The sequence below is a fragment of the Helianthus annuus genome, chromosome 14 (assembly GCF_002127325.2).
Source record: "Helianthus annuus cultivar XRQ/B chromosome 14, HanXRQr2.0-SUNRISE, whole genome shotgun sequence".
In the NCBI taxonomy this organism is placed as follows: domain Eukaryota; kingdom Viridiplantae; phylum Streptophyta; class Magnoliopsida; order Asterales; family Asteraceae; genus Helianthus; species Helianthus annuus.
The window spans coordinates 161,598,050-161,609,531 of record NC_035446.2 but is presented as its reverse complement, the minus strand read 5'-3'; positions in this window follow the sequence as shown (position 1 = coordinate 161,609,531).

Sequence of the window (11,482 nt, the reverse complement as noted above, 5' to 3'; positions counted from 1 at the left end):
ACTTTTAAAGACAGATTGCAGCCCTTCTTGATTTTGGAGTCTAAATGGATGGTTATTATGATCTATTAGACAAATAGTTGAGTTGGTTTCCATGAAAAATAGCTTACTAGAAACACATGTTTGGTTGTCTTTATTGATACCAGTTTTGGTTATTGTATTTTTGAAGCTGCAGCTGCTGTTTCCTGCAAGAACTTTTTTTCTTTTGACTCATGTTAATCTTCTTATGAAGGTATACTGAATATTGTGAAAAGCTTGACTTTACATTGCTAATACAAGGCTTTTTAAACAAGCCGATTACAACAGCACTAATGGAAAGGATTTAGTCTAGGCTACAATTGTGGATGTCAATAACAACCTCAATAATATCTAAAAATACAAATGAAATATACATAGAAAATAGTTAATTATGATTATCCTTAATATGCCCCCGCAAGATGGAGGATCCATCCGAGACTCCAATCTTGGACCGTAATCTATAGAATGGTCCTCTACTCAGCGGTTTTGTGAGAACATCCGCCAGTTGATCCGCTGAGTAAATATGTTGAACCCGTAAGGAGCCATTTGCTATTTTTTCGCGAACAAAATGATAGTCTAGAGCCACATGTTTCATACGTGAGTGGTAAACCGGATTTGCACATAAGTAAGTGGCACCCACATTGTCGCAAAATAATGTAGGGGATTTTGGCATAGATAGGCCAAGTTCAAATAGTAGATTCTGGACCCAAGAAAGTTCAGCTGCACCATTTGCTAATGCCTTATACTCGGCTTCGGTTGAGGAACGGGAGACCGACTTTTGACGAGCCGACGCCATGAGAGAATGTTGGACCCGAGATAGACAATATACGCAGTTGTGGAACGCCCCCCATCGGCAATTCCACCCCAATCTGAATCAGTGAAAGCTCGTAGGTCAAGTGGAGAACCACGATTAAGAAACAACCCATGGTGAAGAGTACCTTTAAGATACCTTAAGACCCGTTTCAACGCTTGCCAGTGAAGTTGAGTTGGTGCATGCATATATTGAGATAACTTATTGACAGCAAAAGAGACGTCGGGTCGAGTGAAAGCAAGGTATTGTAAAGAGCCGACGAGTTGACGATAAGGCGTAGGATCAATCTTCGATGAGCCATCAACAAGTGAGAGCGTCTCAGTTGAGCTAAGAGGAGTTGTAACCGGTTTAGCTCCATCCATTTTGAATTTGGTGAGTAGGTTTTGGATATGAGCATGTTGTGATAAAAATAAGCCATTAGCTGTTAAGATAGCTTCTATCCCAAGAAAATGATGTAATGTGCCAAGATCTTTAATTGAGAATTTTTCGGATAAAGCACGAATGACCTTGTGAAGAAACGAATTATTGTTACCCGTCAAAACAATATCATCAACATAAACCAAAAAATAGACCACATTACCAGCTTGATTATAGATGAACAATGATGGGTCGGCCAATGATTTTTTGAACCCAAGGGTGAGAAGAAAAGTGGCAAGTTCCAAGTACCAAGCACGGGGTGCTTGTTTCAGACCGTAGAGAGATTTTTGAAGGCGACACAGATGAGTGGGAAAGTTCGGATGAATGTACCCTGGTGGTTGAGTCATGTAGACGTCCTCATGCAATGTTCCATGCAAGAAGGCGTTATTGACATCAAGTTGGCGAATCAACCAGTTTTTAGACAAAGCAATTGCAAGTACCGTGCGGATGGTGACGGGTTTAGTAACCGGACTAAATGTTTCAAAATAGTCTTTGCCATGCTCTTGAAGGAATCCCTTCGCCACAAGACGGGCTTTGTATTTGTCAATTGACTCGTCCGGACGTCGTTTAATACGGAATATCCACTTGCATCCTATTGGTTTGTGGTGTGACGGAGGGACAAGTTCCCACGTGGCATTTTTTAGAAAAGCATTGAATTCATTATCCATTGCCTTGCGCCACTCGGGATCTTTCATAGCTTGTGTAGGAGTGGTTGGTTCGACTGGGACAGGTAACGGGTGAAGAGTAGTGTGATTAACAAACTTAGAATTAAAATATTTTGGATTCGGTTTGCGTGTTCGCGGAGGTAAAGATGAGGTTGAAGTGACGGAAGGGGAGGGGGTAGGAGAGTGAGAGATGGGATCGGAGTTGTTGTCGGCTGAAACGCCATCAGAAGGTGGCGAAAATGTGCTAGTAGAGGAAGTGGATAATGGAGCAGGTGAGAGTGGGGCCTGCTGAGTCGAGTGAGTAGGAGCCGTAGGTGGGCTGGTGAAAACAGTGGAAGAAGAGGAGGGTAAATTGGCTGGGTTGGAATGGTGAGAGGAAATAGATGGGCTTGGAGGCCCATTAGAGGGAACATGGGGTTCTGGCGGGTAAGATGGCTTGAAAATAGGTTGTGAGTATTGAATATTTTTATTAGGTGAAGTGGAGGTGCTTAGAAATGTGTCAACAGTGGGTATACTAATGTGAGAGTTTTGAGGTGAATGATATGGAAATAGATTTTCAATAAACTCAACATGCCTTGAATGATATAGGCGTCGTGTTGCTGTGTCAAAGCATTTGTACGCAGATTTTGATGGTGAGTAGCCCAAGAAGATACATTTTTCTGAACGTGGGTGAAGTTTTGATTTTGCGTATGGGCGAAGCCACGGGTAACATAAACAACCAAAGGGTTTGAGTTTTCTGTAGGTGGGGTTTTTGTGATGAAGAATGGAATATGGAGTTTGGAAATCAAGGGTCGGAGTGGGTAATCGGTTGATTAAATAAACCGCGGTTTGAAACGCATGTGTCCAGAAATTTAGTGGAAGATGGGCATAGTGTAAAAGGGATAAGCCAGTTTCCACAATATGACAATGACGCCTTTCGGCAAAACCATTTTGTTCCGGGGTATGCGGCGGGGTGGTGAAATGAGAAATACCTTGAGATTGAAGATATGAGGTAAGACCGATGTATTCTCCACCATTATCGGTGAAAAGCGAAACTAGTGGTGTTTGATAAAATTTTTCCACTAGTAATTTGAATTGTGGGAATAAGATAGAAACATCAGACTTGTTTTTCATCGGATATAACCAAATGTACTTAGTGTGATAATCAACAAAAAGCACGTAATAATTGAAACCATCGATTGACTTTTCTACCGGTCCCCAAACATCTGAATATATTAATTGTAAAGGCTTGGTAGTGGTAAATGAATTCATGCCAAATGAATCTTTATGACTTTTATTGATGGAACACGAATTACAGTGAAAATTTTCAAGTTTAAAATGTAGACCTAAGCATTTGGTTATTTTCTTGAGAATCCGAATTGATGGATGACCCAGTTTATGATGCCAGTCAAGAAGTGAGGTTGTTGATAGAGCATTTATTTGAGGTGATGGAAGATTGGCATAATAGAGATCAAGGTAATTCTCGCCCCGCATTAGACGTGCCCCCGTTCGAAGATCCTTGACAAAAAAATGAGTTGGAAAAAATTCCACGGAAACATGATTACTCTTACACAATTTTGCAACAGAAATGAGTTTATTTTTAAATTATGGAACACATAGAACGTCTTTTAGCGAAAGTGTGCCTTTGGACGTTCGTAGATGTGTTTGACCAACATGAGTAATGGAAAGAGTGTTACCGTTGCCAAGGAGGATCTCATCGGGTCCACCGTATTCAGAGATAGAATGGAGCGAGGAACGATCCGGGTCAACATGATGAGTAGCCCCGGTGTCAAACATATATGAAGAAGTAGTGACATTAGCAGTTGGTTGAGCCTTGTTTTGGGCCATTGAATTTCCTGTGAGTACTTGGTTATCCCGAAGGAAACATGCAAGTTTCCGACATTCTTTAGCTTCACGCCCTGCAAAATTACAAAATTGACAATAGATAGTGGTTCGGTTTTCGCGATTACCGCCAGTTGACCATTGTTGACGAGATTGCTTATTGAAATTTCCTTGATGGTTGCGGCGGTCAGTGCCGGATCTGAATCCAGATCTGTTTTGTTTTTTAGTGTAGTTCACACTTGCAATCAGAGTTGGTGCTTGAACTGATGTGAGATTCAGCTCTCTTTCAAAATCAACCAATTTTTCAAAGAGTTCTGGGAATGTTATTTTAGACTCCAGCAAGCGAAGTGAGGTTGCTATGTTTTTAAAATCATCTCCTAATTGACAGAGAATATGTACCATAAGGTCTTCATCTTTGATAGGATTTTGAACCAAAGCAAGTTCATCGGCTATCGACTTCATCTCACGAAGATATTCCGCTACCGGGCGGGTTCCTTTCGGATTGGAAGCAAGCTTGGACTTGAGGGATATGATTCTGGACCGAGACGAGTTTGCAAAGCTGGTTGTTAAGCGAACCCAGGCATCACGCAAGGTGTCCGCGGACGCAATCATCGGCTTAATTGTCATGTTTTTAAATCCAACACTTGAGACCCAGAAATTGCTCTTAGGTAAGCATTGTGAATTGTGATTACTTATTTCATTTTCCAATCAAAGGTCACTTTTGTTGCTCAGTTATTTTGTTCAGTCACAAGACCAGCCAATCAACAAATTGGTTACATTGGCTAAACAAAACTAATCAACAAATTGGTTACCCTATTCACAACTGAATTCAGACGGTATCAGTGTGGTTCGTGACGATATCGCTATATTATGACATTTGTTTTAAAGTCAATGATATCACAAAAGAGACATTGAAAACCATATAAACAGATATCGATACGGTCCTAATAATAACAATACTGGCACCGATGTCGATAAAAACAATAAAAACGATTACCGGCACCGGTTCTGAATAGTAACAAAACAATATAGGTACCGGTACCGATGTCGGTATCTGCTCGATTCATGAGGCTTCTAAGTTAATATTCAAAGCATGATGTGGTGGGAATTCCGACGGGTTTGGTTCGGTTCATGAAGGTATATCGCTATCGTATCGTCATTTGGTTTAATGTCAATAATATGCACAAAAGTATATTCTTTACATTGAAAACCATACAACAAATACTAGTACCGGTTCTAAAAATGAATAACGATACCGCTTCCGATAATAATAACAAAACGATATCCGTAAAGGTTTCTAGTTAATTAATATTTATGAACATATACATATAAAAAGGATGTGGCTAAATGCACCTCCATTTTTACTGTTTATACCCCCTTTCCAAAAATATCATTTTTATAAGTTTTAAATTTCACCATTTACCTTTTATATATTATATGTTGTATACTGTTTATAACATAATATATAACATATTAATATCTATATAATTGCCGTTGATTAAAAAATATTGATACTTGCCGTTGATTCTTCTCAAAATTGATCACAACAGAGAAAAAACGGCTCAGCCCATTGGTAATTCGATTCTTAAATCGGGTTCAAGACCTCAACTAGATCTTAGTGGTACTACAATTTGAAGGAATTTTGAAGAAAGACACCCCACAATTCTGATAATCGGCCGATGATGTCTCTCATTTGACTAGTCTTTTGCTATATTTTTTAAAAATTTGTAACAGTATCTCTTATGAAATTGGTTTACTTTTAAAGACGTAAGGATCGATTAGTCAAAGAGTAAAATGTCAACAAAGGAGATATTTGGTATTACAAGCGGCAACAAAAGTAGTTTTCTAATTGTTGGACTAATGTTGCATATTGTGAAATTTGAAAAAGCTAAGATTAATGAATGTTTAGAATTCTTTCACTTGAAGCACCTTCATAAACGAGGATTTTATATGAAAACTTCAATTGTTTAAATATTTAAAATGGATGCAATTTTTAAAGAACTTACAAAATAAAAGGTTTGATTGTATTTATTTTAAAACTTTAAGGGGGGAGTACACTTAGTAAAAATAAGAAAATTGGGGGTGCATTTAGCAACACCCATATACAAGTCTTAGTACGGATGTTGTTTGATATTGAATGCTAGCGATACGATGTTAGTTTTATCGAAAGAAAAAAATACAAATAAATACCGACATTAAACCCACGTTGTTCGTTCGGTTCACTATGATAGCGACACGATATTTGTTATCAAACAAAACCATAAATATAAATACATACCGATGCCGATGTTGTCCAATTTGGTATGGTATAGTAGCGATAGTATCTTAGGTGTTGTTTGTTTTTTCAGAGGTAAAACGTCTGCAGTCTGCGGACCACATCTACAGACATCTGTAGTTGAAGAGGTGGACCAAACCTTTGCAGTCTGCAAGAAGAAGACTGTTTGTTTTTTTAACTTCTGTTTGTTTTTTTAACTTCTGTGAACTACTGAAATAATAGGCATGAATAACAATAAAAAAATCAGCAAACTAACACCAAAATTCAACTAAGTAAAGTAAATTAACACCAAAATTCAGCAAACTAGCACAAAAAATACAATAAATATGAATCAAAACAATATTTTAAGCTTCCATTAACTATGAATTTAAACAAACCTACTGTTGTTTTAATACTTATCGCTTCAACAAGAATTTTGTTTTCCCTGAAACGAAAATTTGCAAGAACATATCAGTTATGATACCAAAACAACAACCAAGATAAAAAAGAAGATTTTTGTTTTCCCTGAAACGAAAATTTGCAAGAACATATCAGTTATGATACCAAAACAACAACCAAGATAAAAAAAAATAATGACATCGTTTTTAATTGAGTTTTTGCATAATAAATTCTAGAGTAAACTGCAATTTTACCCCCTGAGGTTAGGGGTCATTGGCACCCTTACCCCCCTAACGAAATAATTGCAATTTTACCCCTCAACGTTCGCTGTTATGTCGCAACCTTACCCCCTAAGCTCAATTTTGTTGACCGGTCAACTAAACTATGGAAGGGTCAAAGGGTAATCTTGTAATTTCACCAAAATTAGTACCTTATATATTATAATAACCCCTAAATATAACCTTCTATATCAACCTTACCCCCTAAGTTTCCACCCAATCCTTCTTCTTCACTCCCCCACCGCAGAGAGCACCACCACAGCTTTGGCTACCACCGTCTACATTTCCACCGCCACCGGGCGTCGGAATAACCACCAAATCGGCACCATCTACATCTCCACTCTCTCTCTCTCTCTCTCTCTCTGGCCAACAAATCTGTGAAGAATGAAGGTGGTGTTTGAGGGAGAAATGGTGGTGGCTGGTGGCGAATGGTGGTGGCTGGTGGTGTTTGAGGGAGAAATGACTGTGATTCTGAGGATCTGCAGTGTTTGTGGAACCAAGGTTCAATGCTCGTTGAGTTTGAAAGATGTGGAGGTAATGATGATCTAGTAGGTGCCAATCCTTCTACCAGAACTAAAAGAAAAGGTAAATAATAATATTTTCATTATATGTATATATTTCCAAGTTAGTTTTGTTGCTCTGGTTCTTATTATTATTATTGCTCTGTTTCTTACATCAGTTCACATGGTTACAACAACCTCATCACTTGAGCTTAGAAATCCCCTTAATTGATTACAGAGAGATGAGTTTTTCATTATATGTATATATTTTCTAGTTAGTTTTGTTGCTATGTTTCTTACATCAGTTCACTTGAGTCATTTCTACTTGAAGTGGGCTTTGAATTATCCCCAATTTTATGGGAGCTTAGATTTTAATTTATGTTGAATAGATTGTGTGTTGAATGGTTTAAATGGTCAATGGGTGTGCAAATTTGTTGGTGCACTTGTGTCTGTACTTTGTCTGTATTCGGTCTGATATAAACGATGTCCTGATTTGTATTGTAAGTTGACCAAGTCAACCATCCTCCGGTTTGACTTGGACAACAGTTGAAAGATGTTCTGATCGAAGGATAGCCTCGAAGGATACACCTGATCCTTCGAGGTGATCGAAAGATATGGTTCGACCATGGTTCGACCATTAGACCTCGAAGAATGATCCTTCGAGGTCCACGCTGATCTTTCGTGTAACATGTGGTCGACAGATGATCCTTCGGACCATCTGTCGAATCCTTCGAGCGGACCTGCTGAGCTGGGTATATATACCCATGCATGTGTTGAGAGTTCTAGAGTTCTGCCATTTTCACACACCCGAGAGATAGAAGCTTAGAGAGCATTCTGCCCAGAACTCACACACACACTTAGAGAGTTTATAGAACACTTCTGTAAACATTGAGCTTGTAACCGAACCTTCATTTGCATTAATACGACTAGTGTTAATCGGTGAATCTTTGTGTGTTTGTTTCTCTACTTGCTACTAACTCGGTTTGCTTGCTAGCTTGGATTCCGCACTCGCTAGTAGGTTTGTATAACAAGGTTTAGGTTCGTAATCCTCCGCGAAACAGGGACCTACAAGTGGTATCAGAGCTAAGGCTCTTAACCTTGTTTAAAACCGGGTTTTTACAAGTTTTGGTGTGTTGAAACACTTGGTTTTGCACCTGTTTTTACTAAGTTTCTTGCATTTTCTTTGAGTAAAAACGTGTCTAAACTAACCGGGAGTGGTCAGGTTGGGTTGGGTAACATAAAAATTGGTTTTTAGAAAACCTTGTGTTTTCCGGTGGTATTCCGGTGTGTTTCCGGTGACTGAACTTGAGGATAAGGTTTTGCCTTTTTGGGTATAATTTTTGAAAGTCAAAAAGTTTGGTGGAAAGTTGTGCAGAAACATCCTTTCTGCCGAAAGCAACTTCACCAACCCCTGTCACCTTTTCACCAACCTTTCACATCAGATCAGATTGTGTCAGAGCTCTCGAAAGATATCTTTCGACATCGAAAGATCATCCTTCGATATCTTTCGATCAAGGAGGGCTCGAAAGATTTATATCCTTCGACCCATCCTTCGAAGTCTGAAACATATCCTTCGACAGAGGAATCTTTTCGAAAGACTAGTGTCCGAAAGATTAGGATCCTTCGTATTGGTGAATCTTTCGAGATCTGTTGTTCGAAAGATAAGGATTTGGCTCGAAAGATAAGGATCTTTCAAAGGGAATCTTTCGAGTTCTTGAATCTTTCGAAATCATTGTTCGAGAGTCAACAGTAATCTTTCGAGTACTGTTGATCCTTCGAACAAGGTTATATCTTTCGATTGAGGTTTGTTTATTGTTAACAAGTTTCTGTGATTTCAGATCTTTCGACCAGGATCTTTCGGTTGTGTTATCTTTCGGATCATTCTTACTTAGCATTTATTTTGCTTATCTATCATGAATCCGAGTTGGTGGGGAAGTCCGGCTCCAGACAGTGGAAAATACATGAATACTAGTCAATCTCCATCATGGGCCGAATCTCCGGTATCTACATCCTCACAAACAAATGCCACTCCAGCTGGTCAATGGGCGTTTGTTTCAAATCAAACTCCGAGTATTCAAAGTCTTCTTCTAAGCGAAAGTGAAACCGGAAGTTTGAACAGGCCTCCAAAGTTGATGCATCTTCATGAATATCCAGGATGGGTTGATCGTTTCCATACATACATTCTTGGTCAAAATACAGAGTTGTGGTTACGGTTCATTACGGAATTCGATCAAACTATCGAGGTTGCTGCTTCTTCGACAGCTACATTTGCCGATCTTCCTGATGAACAAAAGAAGACGTATGACTTAGAAAAGAAAGCATACGCTATCCTCACTCAAGCACTGAGCAAGGATATTTATCATCAGTTCGTCAGTTTCAAGACTACGAAGAAGTTGTGGGATGCATTGAAGACAAGAGGAGTAGGTAATGAAGCCACACGTCAACTACGACGAGATCTACTGAAGAAAGAATTTGATGGCTTCACATGTATGGATAAGGAGTCCTTGGGAGATATGACAAGCCGTTTCTATCACCTGCTTACTGAGCTGACCAACTTTGAAGTCACAACGACTCCAACAGAGGTGGTAAAGAAATTTGCTGATGCATTGCCTCCTCAATGGAATAACTTCCTGGAAATCTTGAAGTATAACGGAACGTTGAGAACTACAAATATCAACGATTTCGTGCAGCTTCTGGAGAACAAGGATCAGGAAGAAACGTTGAAGGCAAAGAGAGTTGCAGTGCCACAGAATCCAGAGATGTATTATGGCACCTCCACTACTTCATCTGCAAAAGCTGGATCACATGCTCCACTTCAAACGGCGTTTGTCACAAGCACGGATATGTATGGCAATCCAGTGCAAGTTCCTGTAAAGCCGCCTCCAACCACAGATCTGTATGGAAATCCAATACAACCACCTCATCCTCCTCCTGCTCAACAACCTCAATATGCATGTTATGGAGGAACATCATCTGCTGCAGGTCAACAATCAAAGTCAAGTACAGTACAGCTCGACACGTCAAGCTTCTCTAAAATCAGTGTAGAAGTAGCTAAGGAACACATGGAGCTGCTTAACACTGTAGTGAGCGCGTACTGTGGGTTGATAGAAGGTCAGATTGGAAACATTAATCTGACACAAGAAGATTACAGGCAGATTGATAAGGAGGAGATGGACTTGATGGACATCAAGTGGGCCTTTGCGAGTGCTGTGAGAAGAGCAAAGGATTGGATGGAAAGTACTGGAAGAACCAGCTTGGAAAGTAAGCGAGACACCAAGTATGGGTTCGATAAGCAAGCTGTTAAGTGCTTCAACTGTGGTGAACGGGGCCACTTTAAACGGGAATGTACAAAGCCAGCCCAGCACGGGAATCAAAACCCCTTCAGGAACCAAGGCAACCAGCAGAACAGAAACAATGATCGTACATTGGTGCCTGTCAACAACCAAACCAACCGAGCACTTGCAGTTCAGGTGGATGAAGGTTGTGACTGGTCAATCCAGTTGGGTGGTGATGCTCCTGATGGAACAGCATGTTTTGCTCAGATTGTGAAGGAGCTGGTTCACACCAATGGTGGAGAATCTTCTGCCAGTGGTGATGAATCGTCTGAAGATGAAGACTCCTCTGGATACAGCAGGAGTGTTGATGAAGAATCATCCAACTCTGGTGATGATCATGTGGGTGAGACATCTAATGTTTCGGATGATATTGACATTGATGAACTCTTGGGGGAAGCTGTAGCAGAAACTCAAAGAAGATCTATTCTGGTGGATCAAGCTGCTTACTCTTCGTCTTCTCTCCATTCAGCCTTTATGGCTAATGTCGACGGTTCATCAAGTCAGGTATGTGTCGATGAACCCACTGCTGTTAATTGTGATGAATGTGCTAGGTTGCATGCTAGATGTGCTGATCTTGAGAAAAGTATGTCTGAGTTGCAAGGCAAACATGATGCTTTACAAGCTAGTTTGTTTGACTTGCAAGACAAACATACTACTGTGAATGAGAATTTGAGTGACTTGCAAAGTAAGCATGACGCTTTGCAAGAAAAATATGATGTGACCTTTCTCCACAATCAGAAGTTGACTGTGGATCTCTCTAAATGCACAGAAGCCAACATGTTTTATGAAAACCATGAAAAAGAATTTAAGTCAGTAATTGAAACATTAAAGAAGGATAAAACTGAACTGACTAAAATGGTTTCAAGAAAACAAACTGATATTAATTTGTATATATCTCGCCTTGAGAGTATGCAAAAAGAGATGGCTTGTGTGAAAACCGAAAGTGATGCGATCCAACTCAAGCTAGACAGTTATTTGAGTTCTAGC